Source organism: Spermophilus citellus, assembly GCF_964194105.1.
Source record: "Spermophilus citellus genome assembly, chromosome: 4".
NCBI lineage: Eukaryota > Metazoa > Chordata > Mammalia > Rodentia > Sciuridae > Spermophilus > Spermophilus citellus.
This window is the reverse complement of record NC_138185.1, coordinates 229,873,693-229,892,395: the sequence shown is the minus strand read 5'-3', so window position 1 is coordinate 229,892,395 and position 18,703 is coordinate 229,873,693.

The window sequence follows — 18,703 nt, the reverse complement described above, 5'->3', positions numbered from 1 at the left end:
AGAAAATTCACACCCTGTATCATCAAAAAGGCCTGGATGTCAGGTTGATGAAGGTGACTACGGGACAAAGCACCAAGCAGCCTATGAGCACTAAAGAAATATTGATCAGGCACTGATAGAACCACCTGTCAATCAGTGGGTCTCATGGCCAGTCCTGGAACCTAGCCAGGTATCCCTGACCAACCCCAGTAGTACAAGGGACTCTAAAAGCCCCTTTTCCTTTTCCAAGCCCTCCACTCCTGACTAAGCCCAGTAAAAATTCCAGTCCTGTCAACACCCCTCCCCACCACCCTCACGCTTCTCCTCAGACCCTCTTCTTACCCACTCTGTTGGTCTGAGGGTTACTCCTGGGAGCAAAATTTCAATAAAGCCTCATTCATCAGCCTTTTAAATCTGCCTCATTTTGGTCACTGCTGGCTGACCTTACAGCTAACAGGGATCTGTCCAGAGTAATACTAGAGCAGATAGCAGGTTAGTGATCTACATAGGTTAATATTTCAAGGTAGGGAGTAAATTCAGACTCCAACATCAGAATTTCTGAGGTCCCACTGAGGTTTCGGGGAGGGTTGTTATCTGGTCAAGGAGAGCCAGGCATGGCTGAGTTCAGAGCATGGTCAGGAATTCCAAACTAGTTTACACATCATAGTAAAGCCAGCATTAGACAGTCAGTGTAGATAGGTAAATTGAGTCAGGTTGGATCAAAGAGGCTGATGGATTGAGTCTGAGAAGTCGGAGCATGTCCTCTGAGGGACTGAAATGTTAATTTCTTCAGAGCCCTTCCTCCACCCTTATCAGGAACCTGCCCCTGCTCCAAACTGTTGCAAGGTAACCTGACCCTGGAATTGCCCCTTGATATAGGTCGTTAATGTGTTAATGTCCTTCCCCCTTCAGCCCACCTGTTTCCCACCTTTGGGCCTCCCCCATGAATTCCTGGGCCTAGTCCTGGGCCTAGTCAGGTACCCAGGAAGGAGAAGGTAAGGGGGAAGACAGGAGAACAAAGGAAGCCTAGGACTAAAACAAGGGCAGAACACCTTGCTTCTTGAGATACCAGGATACCAGCTATGGCCCCTTCTCCCTCCCAGGAGAAGTCTAGGTCAGCCTTTCTAAATAAACCTTGCTTTGTATGCTTGCCTCAGCGTGTTTTTCTAATGTTCAAACCTGATCATGTGGGGAAGCAGGACTCCTCACCAATAATCAGCAGAATCATATTTGGAGGTTACACCGAGATCTACAGTGAGGTAAGTTCTCCTCCATGCACCCTACATCTGTTTAAGGTGAATCTTTCTGTCTCTTTCATTTTGGAGAATGATGAGCACTTGTTGGCTATTTAAATACAGTTAATGTAGCCACGACTCTTCAAAACTCAGGTGAAAGTTTTCCCGGCCTAGGTAGCTCTCAATCTCCTATTCAATACAGAGCAGGCATGTTGAGTTCTGCTGCTTCCTACTCTTCTGTCCAGGCCAGAGAGCAGTTGGCATGAGTACACAGTGTCCCTAGTCTTGTTCTGCCCTGGATGCATGGAGGTGGAGGAAGGAGTATGGAACAACTGTGGAATTTCTAGCTTGGGCTACACTCAGGTGAAATTCCTAAGGTTTCTTCTCTTGAACCTTATCCCAACCACCCTAAGGGGTATCTGGGGTAATCAGTAGATGAATGCCACCGAGGGAAAGCCCCAATTACATTATCCTATGTGTGGGCCACACAGTACTCCCAACACAGCATCTACTCCCTCCTGGATGCTCCCTTCCTTCGCCAGTCAGAAACGATAGAAATTCAGGTTGTAGGACTGAGAGAAAGACATGGGATGGTTAGTAAGAAGGTGACCAGGTTCCCCTCATGCACATAGGGAACTTTCATTAGTCTGTTTTAAAATTTCCCCATTATCATTCTGATGCTTAAAATGTTCTCTGTTCTCTTTAAGCTGCAAGAGGGAGGCATTCTTTTAACCAACCCCTCTCATAAAATCCTCAGGAAAAGAGTGTTTCTTTAACAACCAATAGATGTTCCTTTACCTTCAGGAGATGCCTTTAGTCTACAGGACAGCAGTTAGGCACAAGAGGTTAACACACATACAATTATCCTCTTTTTTCATAATCAGGAGTTATAGCGGCAGGGAGGAAAGCAGTAATGCTCTTAAGTCTGAATACTCCCAGGGTCTCTGACATAGGGGAAACGTAGACCCTAGTGCTTTGTCAAAGGAGGCCAGAAAAAACTTTGTCAAAGCCAGGTGATGAGAGATGGGTTTTCTGAACTGTAATGAAGCTCAAGTTTGGTGATAGGTCCTTAATATATCGGATAATGAGTTTTCTCTGATACAGGAGAAAAAAAAATTCCATCACTCAGGTGGGAGCTTCTCTCTCTAGTCAGTGTGTAGATTGACCACTAGTCAACATCCTGGGAAATTACAAATGATCAGGAAAGTGCCAAATTTTCATATGTTGTCAGCCTAACTTTAAAGTCTACCAGGAGAGAAGGCCTAAAGGAATCACCTACTGAGGAAGAGAAATCAAGGGGATGACCACCCCACACACACTTAAAACAAATAAGAACAAATAGAGATTTTTGGAGGATCTAAATAAATATATTAAGATGTTTCAAAACTTATGCCAGGGGCTTGAGCTCACTTGGAAAGGTCCAGGTGCCTGAGAATGGCCTGTCGGTGAGCTCAGGACTCGGTCCACCCATCACCCAACACTCTTCCTCCTGGGAGGAGAGCCCTCCTGGTCCCTCCTGCTGGCTCTGCTGGGTCTGCAGGGTGAGCGTGCTGCCCACAGCCACCCTCTGGGTGAGGACAGACAAGTGCTCCTGGGTCAGCCATGGCCATGTGCCTCTTGTCTCAGCCCCTCCCTCTCCTGACCTTGCTCACCACTGCAGCCACTGTCCAGCTCTGCCCCTGTGAGGCCAGCTTCTTACATGGACAGGAGACTGAGGCCAGGAAGAGGCTGTCCTTCAGGTCTGGCTTTTTCTCTTGGCACTATAACCTAAATTGGGTCCTCAGCTGTGCACCCCTGTGGCCAGTGCCTGAGGCCACCAAGACATGAAGAGGAGCTTTCCTTTGGCTCCTGACTTCCAATGCTCTATTCCATGAAGAGAGGAGTCCTCTGCATTCACACCTTTCCTGGGTGTGCCAGGGGCAATGCAGAGAGCCCACTGTGGGGACAGCCACTCACCTAGTTTGAAGGACTCCAAAGGGAGGGAAGAAGAGATGGGGTCCGACAGTCCCCTTGCAGGGCATGTCCACAGTGATTGACAGATATCCCATGGGTCCCCATGTCCTAGGGATCCCCACTCTCCCAAAGCTCAAGGTGCTGCAGAACAACCTTAGCACATGGAATGTTGAGAGGACAGTCATGCACACTAATCATTCTATCCCTGGACACAAAGCTCTCATGCCCATCTCATAATGTAGACACATTCAGTCCTCTTCCTTGAGTCCCTAAAGGCACAAATACTTCATCTTAGCTCAGAAGTCCAGTGAAAAGACCCCAAAAGATTCAGGGGAACCCCACTGTGTGCCTGAAAAATCAAAGAGGGCTTCCATACTCCTATGTTTTTTGGGAGGGCTCTTGGCAGCAGGGACTCTGACCCCTTACCCCCATCTGACCTTCTAGACCTTCCTTTCAAGTATCCATATAAGCCTCCCTGACCCTGTAGCTCTCACAGTCTGCCCCCTGCAAAGCCAGCATGGTGTGGCTGAGGACAAGGTCACCCTCAGCAGGGAGCAGGTCCTGGCCTCCCTTGAACCAGGGCTGGGAACCTCTGAGCCCCTTGCTGGCTGAACAGGGGAGACCATGCCCTGGGCAGTCCTGGGTCAGGAGCCCAGAGCTCTCTCCCACAGGTCCTGCCCTGGAGGGTCTTTCAGATCTTCATCTCTGCCTCTGAGCTGGGGAAGCTGGGCCTTGTTGATCTCTGGGTCCTGAAACCACCCTCCATCCTCTGGGTGCAAAGCCCTGGGCTGCTCCCAGTGGAGCTGCTGGCCTCCCCCTCCTGGCCACAGCTCCTAGGCAGCACCACAAGTGTGCTGCTCTCCTGGCCAAACTGCAAAAACCCCAGCTCTGCCTGCACTGCCCCTCTCTGCCCCTCCCTGTCCTGCTCATGGCCTGACATCAGTCAGGGGGTCACACACCAGGGCCTCACCTGTGCCCTTGAGATTGTCCACTCCACAGTCTGCTCCAGCCTGAGTGAGCCCAACTCCCACCAAGTGTGGGAACATCCACAAAATGGGGCTCTGAGGTTCTCACCACGTGTGTCTGCCTAGGAGTTTGATGCAGGTCTGTGGGGCAGTGATGTCCAAGGTGAGAGCAAAGCACAAACACTCCTCTAACTCTTGCCAGATACGTGCTGTTGGACACAGTGACCACCACTCATGCTGCTGTGTGTGATTTTACATTTTTATCATGGAGTTGACACTGTCCTCGATCATGATTTTGTACATGTGTAAATGAAATTAATGGGTGATAAATCGTAAAAAGTAATTGTATTCTCTTAGCCCTATTCCCTACATCATCCTAACCCATGACCCTCTGATCTGCTCTCAGAGCTGCTCTACCTGGGCCTCCACCCAGAGCTGCTATAGAGCAGGAGGACATGCAAATAGGGCCTCCCTCTGCTCATGAAAACCAGCCCACCTGACCCTGCAGCTCTGCACAGGAGCCCAGCCCTGGACTCCCAGCTCAGCCCACTCAGGGATCAGGACTGAACACAGCTGCTCACCATGGAGAGTGTGCTCAGCTGGGTTTTCCTGGTGGCTGTTTTCAAAGGTAATGAATGGAGAACAGAGATCCTGAGTGTGTGAGTGGACAGGAGTGAGAGGGAGAGTGGATGAGAGACAGTGTCCTGACCAGGCTGCTTCTGTGTTTGCAGGTGTCCAGTGTGAGGTGCAGCTGGTGGAGTCTGGGGGAGGCCTGGTGCAGCCTGGGGGTTCCCTGCGACTCTCCTGTGCAACCTCTGGATTCACCATCAGTAATTACTACATGCACTGGGTCCGCCAGACTCCAGGGAAGGGCTGGAGTGGGTTGGAGAAATTAACCCAAGTGGTGGTAGCACCTACTACCCAGATGCCCTGAAGGGCCGATTCACCATCTCCAGAGACAACTCCAAGAACACCCTGTACCTGCAAATGAGCAGTCTGAGAGCCGAGGACACGGCCACCTATTACTGTGCTAGAGACACAGTGAGGGGACCTCAGTGTGAGCCCAGACACAAACCTCCTGCAGGGCGCCCAGGGCCAGCAGGGGGCGCTCAGCACACAGGGAGCTCAGGTCAGCCAGGAGCAGGTGCAGGCCTCAGCTCAGGCCCTGAGGTCCCTGCCCACCCAGCACCTCCTGACTCCACCTTGCCTGCAGATTCTCGAGGTCCCTCCTCTGCCAGACCCTCTGTGAGGTGATTCTTCTCTAGGTCTTGCTTGTCTGGAATTCTCTCAGCACAGACCAGGCAATTTTGAAGATGGAGGTTACTTTTCAGGGACGTTTCCTGAACAGCTCCTTTCAAGTGAAGTTTACAGATTTTTATTTTCCTCATTGGGGATTGAATCCATGGTGCTCCACTTTTGATGTTCATTCTAGGCTAATTTGTGTCTTATTTTGAGACAGGTTCTCCCTAAGATGCCCAGGCTGACCTTGAAGTTATGATTCTCCTGCCTCAGACTTCAGTGTCCTGGGGGCTGACCTCCCCACACCTGTCTGAACTTTATGGACTCCTGACACCAAGTCTTACTCCCTGTCTGTTCAGGTGATTCCCGTGTACTCTTCAAATGACTCCCTACAATTCCCTGTCCCCCCAGTATTCTTCCTGTGATGGATCAGGTCACAGAACACAGTTCTCACTGGAGCCCACCTACTGCCAGAACTTTCCACTCCTGGGGACCATTTGCAATGTCTGGACGGAGTTGTTTCCACATGTGAAGGAGGGATTGTCCTGGTTTCTAGATTTCAGAGACCAATGAGGCTGCCATACATCCAGCCATCACAAAAGAGCATCCACAGCGAGGAATTATCTGACATGAATGTCCATGGACTAACCAGAAAAATGGTGACAGAAAACCCTAAACCTTAATATAATGTACAGAAATGTGTATGTTCAGAGTGAACCTTGGTGTGTATTGACTGTCTTTCCCTCATGATAAGGCTCTGTGACACCACACCCAGGGTTCCAAATGGTGGACGAATCCACTCCTCATGTAGCTGTGCATGGTCTGTGGACAGAGGTAACCTAAGCAAGGACTTTAAGAGAAAGGGGGCACCCTGGGCAAGGACCCAGGAGGGAGGGTAGTCTGCTATTCAGGTCGGCTCTGCCACTTCAGGGCCTCAGAACCCTGAAGACACGCTGTGCCCAGAACCTCTCTGACCCCATCTCACTATGAGCTGACCCTGAGCCTGAGAAGCCCCAGGACAGCTGGCTGCTGGGGAGAGGCAATGTGGAGCCTGCCTGGGTTTCCAGCCACTGTGGCTGCATTGCAGGGTCACAGACAGGGACACCTGGGCTCTGTCCCTGCTCACATCAGTGCCCACCCTGTCCTGAGGGTCTGCTCCAGTCTGGGTGAGGATGAGCAGTGGCAATGTTTACATCCCAGATGGTCCTAAGCACACAGCAGCCGTGGGAAGACATGAAACCACCAGTCTCCTCTTACTTCAGCACTCACACCATCAGTCAGCACGCTGCTGTTTTACTTTCATTTTAATACACTTTTAGCTGTCGGTGGGCACAATGCCTTATTTTACTGGTTTGTCTCCCAGGTGCTGAGGATCAGACCAGGCCTCCCACAAGGGCTCTGCACTGGGCCTCAACCCAGCCCCACACACTCCTACTGCTGTGGTGATACATTGGTTTTTCTGGACACTCCCTGGGTCTCTTCCTGATGACTCCCAGTGCCAATGGTCACACAGGGCAGTGGGGCTCCTCTGACATGGTCACAGCAGGTGGGACATGGTGGCTGCACTCTGTCCCCAGGGCTTCCTCCTTCCTCCACCCTCCCCTCCCCTACCCCTCCCTCTTCTCTCCTAGTTTTCTGGTATTTATTTATTTATCTTCTCTATTTAGTGTCACTCAGCTTCTGAGTTGGTCCACACACAGCTGGATCCCCTTGTCTGACCACCTGTCCTGGAGGGTGGGGAACTGCCTTTCTCCTTCACAGTGGCTCTGCTGCACCAGGTGAGACTGTGGGTCAGCGAGGACAACTGACCACCACCTGCACCTGTGTCCTGTGTAGAGATGTGGCTTGAACCCCCTCCTTCTGGGGGTCCCTGTCCCTGTGCTGTGCTTTGGGGCCGAGTGCTGGGACATCACTCTCTCCAGTCCTCCTGAAACCCAGCCTCAGCCCTGTCCATCACACTCTGTCTCCCACAGGGCAGTCTGTCCATTCAGATGGAAGTGCCCTTGATCTCATCCACACGTAGACCTCCAGCCAGGACCCAGTGTCTCTCCTACTCCCAGAAACGGGCTGGGGCTGGGCTCCGAGGACCCAGTGAAGAGGGCACCTAAGTGGCTGTCCAGTCTGGACACTCAAAAGCACTTCCTCCTGTGCAGGAGAAATAATGAGAAGGGGAGAGTGGAGGGGATTCTGAAGTGACTTGTGTGAGCAGAGGTGCCCTGGAGGGTGTCCACGCCTGCCCACTGAGTCCCTTCAACTCCAGCCCCTCCCAGCTCTGGCACCTCTGCTGGGAAGGTCAAGTCCTGCAAGGGGGTTGCAGGCCCTCTCCATGCAGGACCCTGGGCTTTACCTGGTCAGCACAGCCCAACTCCCCTGAGGTCCATGTCTGCTGGGCTGAGGTCTGTTACTTACCCTGCTTCTCCAGGCTTGGTGGGAAGCTGCCCCTCCTCCTCTGAGGGAGGGCTTGTCCTCCCCGTGGTCCATGCACCCCTGACCAGCTGCTGTCTGTCTCCTGAACCAACCTTCTTTACTCTGGGAGCCAGTGCGTTCAGCTTTCTCTGAACATCAGCTCACCAGATGCCACCTGCCTTTCCTGTGGCCCTGCCTCAGTTCCTGCTGCTCAACTGCTGAGCTCCTTCTCTCCTGGGACCTGCTGCAGCACCGTGGGATGCCCTCAGCTGCCTTCTCCATTCCTGCTACCTCATTTTCAAGTCCAACTTATTTTCTGGGAAAGACTTAGTTCCCTGTTCTCTGTGTTTGCATTTTACAGAGGAGCTGTCCATATGATAAACTGACCATGTTCTCATCAAGTGCTTCTCACTAAAACATGGTGATTGACACCTACATAAGAAGGCCCTGGGAATTCCAAATTGTGTGCAGACCCTCCCTTTGCTTTACACGTGCAAGGAGAGTCCACACCTCCATGGATTAGTGCAACTGTGCAAAGGTAACATGAAGTCTAAGTACCAGTTTCAGATTTCTAATGCAATAGTGCCCAACCCTGGGTGCAGTAGTTCCTCATGCCACAGATTCGGGATTTGAAATTTCCATTCTGGCTCAGTGTGGTGAGGAGAATGTAATACTGACTCCATAGTTCACATATGAATGACGGGTGAACTTGCTGATTCTCTTGGCACGCACACCCTGGGGAGGCTTGAGGCCCGGAGTGTGCACAGTGAGCTGAGGTAACCCACTCCTCTCTCAGCTTTCTTCCTGCCCTTCAGGGACAATTTAGTGTAGGAATTCCACATTTTTTTCTACGTTGGCAAGTTGGCACTGACATTAGATCCAGGGATGTTGGTATAGTGCCCTTTGTCCTTCCTCAGTGTTAGAAGGAGGGAGATTCTAAGAGGGTAAAAATGTGAGTAGAAGTGATTTTCTGGTGTTGCATTGTTGGCCATGAGCTCAGGGTGAATGAATCACAAGTTTGATGTTACAAAAAGAGACAGAGAAATCAGCTTATCTGAGCCTGAGGGTGCTCTGGGAACTGGTCCCTGACCCTAACTGGGCATGTGACCCTGGTGACATCTGGACTGACCAGATTATGGGGTTCCTCCAGTGAAAATACAGAAGTGCCACCAACGGTGTCTCTTGGAGTTGAGGCTGAAGTGTGCACAGCCAGGCTGCTCAGGGTGAGGAGATGAGAAACCTCCACTGGATGGAGCTGCTGGTGTCACACATGCCAGGAGGTGAGGCAGGTGCGAAGGATGAGCCTGGGGTTGAGCACCTTCTGGGGACAGGAGAATGTGGCAGGATTTTGTCTAATGTCTTGCAAGTGCTGCATAGGAGGTGGTAGGTGACAGAGCAGGTTGTGAGTTTACATGGAACTGACTAGTTTACAAGGACCACTATGACACAAGGTGTGGTTTCAGGGGATGAACGTGTGACCAGAGGCCAGCAGGAACCAACCCTGCGTGTCCCTGGGAGCAGCAGGTTAGCACCCAGTAACTGAATGTCTGCAGTGGCCTGGAGGATTGGAAGTCCCCACATAAGGGGGTTGGACAGCAGAGTGTTGTGGGTGTTACATTCACACAAGAGGCAGAAACCATCTTTCTTCCCTTCATTTTACCATGAAATACACACAGAAGTTTATGGATCTCTCTCAGAACTCATGTGTCCTCATCCTGCTGATGGACACCTCAGTGGTTTTCTCTGAAGGACACTTTCCTGGTGCCTGGGTGGACAGCTCAGGATGTGTCCTCTCCTGCACACATCTGTGGATGCACTAGTCAGGTGGACAGGCCACATCAGGGAGTGGAGGGAGGGGAGTGTGCACAGAGCAGGCAGCTCTGTCCTCCTGAGGCCCCTGACTCTCCTCTCTGCTGTGTCATCCCAGGGCTTGCTCTGACCCCGACTCTCAGCAAGGTGAGCACCTGAGCTGTGCTTGAGAAACCATCAGTACTCACTGGTCCAGGATGTGATGGACAAGGGCCTCAGCTCTGCCACCTGGTTTCATCATTGGGAGGGGCAATCTCGACCTCCCCCCCCCCCATGCTGAAGGCACCACGCTTCACCACAGCAGGATACAGCACCCACCTGTGCCCTCAGCAGGAGCAGGGGACCCTGAGAAATCATGGAATACTACTCAGACAGGAACAATGGAGGGCTCTCATTTGGGACAACACAGGTGACCGAGGACACTGCACTCATTGACATAAGCCAGGCACAGAAAGACAGGAACCACTGCCTCACTTACAGCTCTGATCTAAAGATTCCCAGAGGTGCACAGAGGAGAAGGAGGCTAGCAGGGCCTGGGGCAATAGCCCTGGGAGAGGATGTCAGAGTGGAGGTCACTTCTGATAAGCAGGAGGAGAACCTCCAAGACAGCTGCTCAGCAGGAGGCTCTGGTGAGTCACCACCTACTGTGCACCTGCAGCAGTGCTGAGAGAGCGGGCTTTGATTTCTCACCATGAAATGGTGGAAGTCAGAGCTGCAGCACCTGCTAATACCTGGATTAGCCTTCCCACCACGGGTGCCCATCGGGAACCTTCATCCTAGGTAAAGGGTCTCCCGGGCCCTGATCTGCCCTCTGTGGGCTTTATTAGAATTACATTTAAATAGTGATGGCAGCAGACACTGAGACCCAGAGGTTTAGTGCCCTCCTTGTTTGCAGTGTTCTCTTTGGAGCTTGGTGAATGCATTAACTCAGAGAACACAGCCATGACCTCAGGTCAGAAGATTGAGCTTCATAAGTTTGTGGAGTTAATAGTTGACAGAAGGAGGCACATGAGGTCCATTAACATGATGGGCTTCTCCCACCTGTCAAGTGGAGCACTGAAGTGTCCCTGCTGCTGTGGAGACAGTGTGGGCACAGAGGGCCTGGGCTAAGGAGCTGTCCAGGCCACCCCTCCACAGGGCTCTGACCTGCCCCTCAAGGTCATGACTCACAGTGTCCTAGTAATACAACCAGGAATAACTGAGGTGGGGCCTGGGTTGTGGGGCGCTGCGGGAACTGACGAGGGGAACAGACACAGCACCTCGGGGCCTGGCTCAGTCTCTGCCCTGAGCACATGAGGTCTGGTTTCCCTTGATGCCTCTGACCTCACAGGGGAGCAACAGAGGACAGCACCTGGGGCTCAGGAGAGGACAGACCCCAGGTGGGTGCCCACCTGCAGGAAGACCCTCCTCAGGCAGCACACAGAGCTCTGCCCAGGAACGGGGTGGGCACCAGGAGCATGGCTCATGCTGCTCAGGAAAGGACCCCACAGGGACCATGGAGATGTGCAGAGATAAGGCAAGGACTGGACACTGCGGCTGGTCAGACGTTCCCTTACTCCAAAGAGCAGGGTCTTCTCCTAAGCCCACTGCTGAGAAGGACCCTCGGTTTTGTTGGCAGCATTTTGACTGCTCAGCTGTGCACCCCATCTTCCCTGGGGAAGGAGTCCCCAAGATTCCCTCCACCATCCCTCCTGAGGATGATGGAGAATGGGCACTGCTCCTGGGACCAGAGCAGAGCTGGCCCCTGGGTCTGCAGACACATTTCCCAGTGAGACGTGTGGGGAGGATGGGGCTGGAAACAGGCAGGTGGCTGTCACTGCTGAGGGTTCAGACAGCAGCATCCTGGGCCTGGGCTGCTCTACATTGCCACCCCCGTCCAGCACAGGCAGCTGAACTGAAGTCACTGTGTGAATTTGGGGTGACACAGTGTACCACACAGACACAGAATACCTTTTATAAGCTTCATGATGGCTTTCTCCATCTCCCAGCCTCAGGAACCCAAAAGGGGGACAAGAGAAGGTCAGAGAGGCTGACAGGAGAGAGGGGGCACGTTCAGAAGTGGGCTTTCATTTTGGGTGATGCTATTTCTTAGAATTTTCTATCTGAAAAAGGCAGAAGGGTAGGAATACAAGGGAACAGGTGAGTGTGAGTCAACCCCAGCAGGTGACACCTACTCCTGGAGCCACACCCTGTTGTCCCAGCTGGGGGAGTGCCCAAGTTACTGGACCTGGCACTACCCTGCCCGTCTGAATGCAATAACTGTTCAGAACCCAGAGCATCAGGACTTAAGGAGGTTCATGGAGGGCGGCTTCCCTCACTAATGGCTCTTCTCACCTGGGACCTACACTGAGCTGGTCCCTTGGAATCCAGGAAAACCTCTGCAGATGAAGAGGGAGCTGGACAAACAGAGGAAGTCACATGTCAGTGCACAGCTCCTCTGGGGACAGCCACTTAGACAGTCTGTCTCCTCCTCTTCCCAAATGTTCTCCATCACATGTTACACCCAAGTTCCCCGATGCTGCTGATGTGTCCTGGATTACAGGACGTTTAGAAGATGAGGAAGGCTGTAATTATGTCACACAACCAACATGACAGTGTCACATGTTCTCCAGGATCAGAAGGACCATGTCACAGAAGCAGGGAGTGGGACAGGAAGCAGGGAGCTGGACTCAGAACTGAGCACTCAGCACCCAGAGCCTGAGTGGTGTGAGGGGTGAGACTGGTCACCAGGAAGGGAGCAGGGTCCTGAGGAAGGGGCTGGGCTCAGGAGGGTGGGCTCCCCCTCTGACAGCCTTCCAGCTCCCCTGAAACCACCTGCTCTCCTCTCACAGGTAAAGCTCAACCTGGGTTCAAGACAGGGACACATCTCAGGAGCACAGAGGACCTGGGCAGCCTGACCTCAGCCTCTCCAGATATCAGAAGAGCCTCACCCACATGCAAATCCCTCCTCCTGCTCTGGGTTCAAAGGCCCTCTGGGCTGTGGGAGCTCCCAGCTCTCTGCTCAGACAGGGCTGAGGTCTCTGGGAAGGCAGGTGTGGTCTAGAAGATGAGGCTGCTGGGTCTTGTCCTGTGCCTGGTCACAGCTCCCCAAGGTGAGTGTCCCCAGTGTCAGACCTGGGTCCATGGGGAGGTTGTGACTGCAGGTGACTAACAGGGTGTGACTGTCTCTGTCCCCAGGTGTCCTGTGCCAGGTGCAGCTGCAGGAGTCAGGACCTGGCCTGGTGAAGCCCTCACAGACCCTGTCCCTCACCTGTGCTGTCTCTGGTTACTCCATCACAACCAGTGGTTTCTGGAGCTGGATCCGTAAGCCTCCAGGGAAGGGGCTGGAGTGGATAAGGTACATAAGTTATGATGATAGCACTCACTACAGCCCATCCCTCAAGAGCCAAGTGTCCATATCCAGAGTCACATCCATGAGGGGACCTCAGTGTGAGCCCAGACACAAACCTCCTGCAGGGCGCCCAGGGCCAGCAGGGGGCGCTCAGCACACAGGGAGCCCAGGTCAACCAGGAGGAGGAGCAGAGGGAGGAGTGAGCAGCTCAACTCAGGCCCTGAGGTCCCTGCCCAACCAGCACCTCCTGACTCCAACTTGCCTGCAGATTCTCGAGGTCCCTCCTCTGCCAGACCCTCTGTGAGGTGATTCTTCTCTAGGTCTTGCTTGTCTGGAATTTTCTCAGCATAGTCCAGGCAATCTTATAGATGGAGATGAATTTTCAGTGACATTTCCTGAACAGCACCTTTAAAGTGAACTGTATGGATCTTTCATTTCCTCATTGGGGATTGAATCCAGGGTGCTCCACCCTGACGTCCATTCTAGGTTTTATGTGTCTTATTTGGAGACAGGTTCTCCCAAAGATGCCCAGGCTGACCTTGAAGTTATGATTCTCCTCCCTCAGCCCAAAATGTCCCTGGGTCTACAGGTGACCTCCCCACACCTGTGAACTTTACACACTCCTGACGCCATGTTTCACTCCCTGTCTGTTCAGGTGATCCCCAGTCCCTTCCCATGACTCCTTCCCTTTCCCCCTCCACCCAGTGACCTTCCTGTGCTGGATCAGGTCACAGAACACAGTTCTCCCTGGAGCCCACCTACTGCCAGAACTTTCCACCCCTGGGGACCATTTGCAAAGTCTGGAGGGAGTTGTTTCACCTGTGAAGCAGGGATTCTCCTGGCTTCTAGTTTTTATTGAAAAATGTGGCTGCCACACCTCCAACCATCACAGAACAGCACCCACAGTGAGGAATTATCTGACATGAATTTCTATGGACTAAACAGAAAAAGGGTGACAGAAAACGATAAACTTTATTGAAATGCACAGAAATGTGTGTATTCAGAGTGAACCTTGGTGTGTACTGACTGTCTTTCCCTCATGATGAGGCTCTGTGACACCACACCCAGGGCTCCATAGGGTGGACACACCCACCCCTCATGCAGCTGTGCAAGGCCTGTGGACAGGGGTGACCTAAGCAAGGTCTTCAAGAGAAAGGGGCACCCTGCGCAAGGAACCAGTGGGAAGGATGGTCAGCTGTTCAGGTCAGCTCAGCCACTGGCCTCAGTCCCCAGAAGACACACTGTGCCCAGAACCACTCTGACCCCATCTCACTATGAGCTGACCCTGAGCTTGAGATGCCCCAGGACAGCTGGCTGCTGAGGAGAGGCAGCGTGGAGCGTGCCTGGGTTTCCAGCCACTGTGGCTGCATTGCAGGGTCACAGACAGGGACACCTGGGTCTGTCCCTGGTCACATCAGTGCCCACCCTGTCCTGAGGGTCTGATTCAGTCTGGGTGAGGATGAGCAGTGGCAATGTTTACATCCCAGATGGTCCTAAGAACACAGCAGCTGTGGGAAGACATGAAACCACCAGTCTCCTCTGACTTCAGCACTCACACCATCAGCCAGCACACTGGTGTTTTACTTTCATTTTGATACACTTTTGGCTGTCGGTGGGCACAATGCCTTATTTTACTGGTTTGTCTCCTGGGTGCTGAGGATCAGACCAGGCCTCCCACAAGGGCTCTGCACTGGGCCTCAACCCAGCCCCACACACTCCTACTGCTGTGGTGATACATTGGTTTTTCTGGACACTCCCTGGGTCTCTTCCTGATGACTCACAGTGCCAATGGTCACACAGGGCAGTGGGGCTTCTCTGACATGGTCACAGCAGGTGGGACATGGTGGCTGCACTCTGTCACCAGGGCTTCCTCCTTCCTCCACCCTCCCCTCCCCTACCCCTCCCTCTTCTCTCCTAGTTTTCTGGTATTTATTTATTTATCTTCTCTATTTAGTGCCACTCAGCTTCTGAGTTGGTCCACACACAGCTGGATCCCCTTGTCTGACCACCTGTCCTGGAGGGTGGGGAACTGCCTTTCTCCTTCACAGGGCTCTGCTGCACCAGGTGAGACTGTGGGTCTGCGAGGACAACTGGCCACCACCTGCACCTGTGTCCTGTGTAGAGATGTGGTTTGAACCCCCTCCTTCTGGGGGTCCCTGTCCCTGTGCTGTGCTTTGGTGCCGAGTGCTGGGACATCACTCCCTCCAATCCTCCTGAGACCCAACCCCAGCCCTGTCCATCACACTCTGTCTCCCACAGGGCAGTCTGTCCATTCAGATGGAAGTGCCCTTGATCTCATCCACACGTAGACCTCCAGCCAGGACCCAGTGTCTCTCCTACTCCCAGAAAGGGGCTGGGGCTGGGCTCCGAGGACCCAGTGAAGAGGGCACCTAAGTGGCTGTCCAGTCTGGACACTCAAAGCACGTCCTCCTGTGCAGGAGGAATAATAAGAAGGGGAGAGTGGAGGGGATTCTGAAGTGACGTGTGTGAGCAGAGGTGCCCTGGAGGGTGTCCACGCCTGCCCACTGAGTCCCTTCAACTCCAGCCCCTCCCAGCTCTGGCACCTCTGCTGGGAAGGCCACGTCCTGTATGGGGGTTGCAGGCCCTCTCCAGCCAGGAGCCTGGGCTTTCCCTGGTCAGCACAGCCCAGCTCCCCTGAGGTCCATGTCTGCTGGGCTGAGGTCTGTTACTGACCCTGCTTCTCCAGGCCTGGTGGGAAAGTGCCCCTCTACCACGCGGCCTGCGCAGTGGTTTCATTAATGAGGTTCTAGGCATAAAGTTAGTTAGAAGAGATCAAAATAAAACACACAAACCAGTTACCTTATTTATATTGCTAGGTCCGAGACGGCTCGCCTCCCTGGTTCCTGCCTCCAGCCGCCCAGCAGGGCAGCAAGGATTACTCTGGGCTAGAAGGAGCGAGAGAGAGTGAACACGCCTGGGAGTAGCCTTTTATTGGGGAACAAGAGATTCAGGGGAGAATTCCATCCAATGAAGGTTGAGGGGGGGCTGCACTCCAAGGTCAGGGTCAGTGATTGGGTCTCCAGGATCAGTGGTCACGCACACCCCCACACGGATGGGCTCTCTCATCAGGAAAGGGTCGGGAAAGCTCCGACACAGCCAGAGCGCCTCAGGCCCTTAACGGGAGTCACCCAATCACGTGTCAGAATGGCTCTCCACATATTCCCCCTTTCTTTTCTTAACAATGAGGCAGCGGTTCACTTTCTGGAGTCCCCGGATTCTTGATTGGAAGACTTGCCATCCTATAGTTACAATACAAAAGAGAATTAACAGCAAAGAGAATAATCCAATAATGTACCAAGCGGAGTGCTTAAGAATATTTCCAGGGTTGAATCCATTTAACTCCTTCAATATTTGGTTAGCCAAAGAGGAAGGATCTGAAAAATCAGCTCTATTATTTTGAATGTCTTGGATATGGTGATGAAGTTCCAGAATATCCAAGCTATTATTACTATTTTGCCAAATACCTAATAAATGGTTTTTAACCTTCTCCCAATCCCAGAGAGAAGCATTGTACTTGGCAGCTGAAACACATACATACTTATAATTAGCATGGCATTTAAGCCTTTCCTTAAATTTTAAGGCTGAAAGTTCATTACCTATGTTTATGACAGTCGCCACTAAGGCGTTTAGTTTAGTCTCAATCCTTTCATCAATATTTACTTGATTACGCAGAGCCTTGGAAGTATTTTGAGCTAAATTATTAAGAAATTTTGCATGCTGAATATTCTGAGACAACGTCAGAGATGCAGAGACAGTTGAGGCAATAAAAGAGACCAGTGCTAAAACACCAACAATTATGACTCCAATAGCATGTTTAGGTCTTGTTAGCTGGGCATAAATTTGCTGCAAGACTTGTAAACCAGCATCAGCATACCATGGCTCTGAAATATTACAGGTAATAAAACAAAAGAGGGCTGATGAAGTATCAGCACTCCTTTTCCTCTATTATACCTAGAAATACAATTGGTTAGGTTGCACTTATTACAAGTAACAAAATATCTATCATCTATCCATTTAACTTTTACATTTCCAATAATTAAAACATAAGGAGATTGGACACAGGCTCTTAAGCCATAGCAAGATCCCTCTTTACAGTTCTTGCCAAAAAATTTTGGTAAAGGTTTATCTGTAAAATGTAAATACTCTGAGGCAGCAATTAAACGCCAAATATCTTTTTGAATACCTCCTTCACTATAGGTCAAAATATTACTAACAAATCCTGCAGGTGTCATAGCAGAATTTCTTCATAATTGTCTCTTATCAATTTTTGGAGACCAGTCTAAAATATACCCACTAGCTTTAGACACCTTATGTTGTACAGGAAAGGTATTTACATAATCCATCCATTTAAGAAAGGTGCCAATTTCAATTGTAGAACTATTTGGACAGTGGGGTACTGGTGGAGGTTTTGCAGAAATGACTGGCTTGTTATGGGAAAGTCCCATCTTAATTACTGATCTAGTATTAGGTTTTAAGTACCCATAAATAGAATTATTTGTCAGTCTAGGTTTACCAATCACTGTCTTTTCTTCAAATGATACTTTCAGACAGCCAGCATGTTTATCATGTGACCAACATAAAGGTAATTGGGCACTGTAGCCAGAATAATTAAATCTAGTTACATGATTGGGAGTAATATGAGTATCTGTAAATCCTCCCATCATGAATGAGTCATTAGTAAATACTGGAATAGATTCTCCAGTCCACACAGCTGGGTGTACCAGGGGTGGATCTGGGAAATATGTCCAATAAGTGTCTACTTGATTCCCTTTTACCTGACAGACCAGTAGGGCAATTACTGTCGCTACCATCAAGACTGGGGTCCTGTTCTTTCCTAGGCGTCGAAGTATTTGGGAGGCCTGGGTTGTCAACTTCTTCACATCTTTCCACGAAATCAACTTTTCAGCTGGTTCAATCTGGTCTTTCTTCATCTTTTTCCGATATCTCCTCCTTCTGGGTTGTGGCTCCTCCGGGTCGATCCTCAGTCGCTTGAGTCTGGGTTTTATCTCCTCCATGTCTGATAGCACGTTCAGGCACCCAAATAGGACGGAAAGCACCTTCTGGAAAAATACAGGCATGCCCTCGGCCCCATGTTATTACCGGGTCCGGACCCTTCCACTGACCAGTCTGTAAATCTTTCCACAGAACTCTGCCTAAGGGGCCTGTTACTGAGGGAGACATTTGTCTCTCAGCAGCTGTGTGTCCTTCTGTGTCAAAGTTTAAAAAATTTAAAACAAATAAGGCATGATTAAGGCTATTTTGGGGAGTCACAATCTTATCCCCCCTTTTTAATTTTTGTAATTGAAGCTTAATAGATAAATGAGCACGTTCCACAATGGCTTGACCTTGGGGGTTATAAGGAATTCTTGTTTTATGATTAATTTGAAACTCTTGGCAAACTTGTTGAAAAGAAGAGCTTACATAAGCTGGAGCATTATCTGTTTTAACCTGCATAGGACACCCTAAAACGGAAAAGGCTGCTAAGCAATGAGAAATTACATGTTGAGTATTTTCCTTAGTACATGCTGTGGCAAAAATAAATCTAGAATAAGTGTCTACTATGACATGCACACAACATTGCTTACCAAATTGAGGAATATGAGTTACATTCATTTGCCATATTTGATTTGGTTTTAACCCACGGGGATTTACCCCTGATGGCAGAGATGGAGTGTGAATAACACACTTAGGGCATTGGCTTACAATCTGACGAGCTTGTTCTCTGGTAATACTAAATTTTTTACGTAAGCTAGAAGCATTTTGAT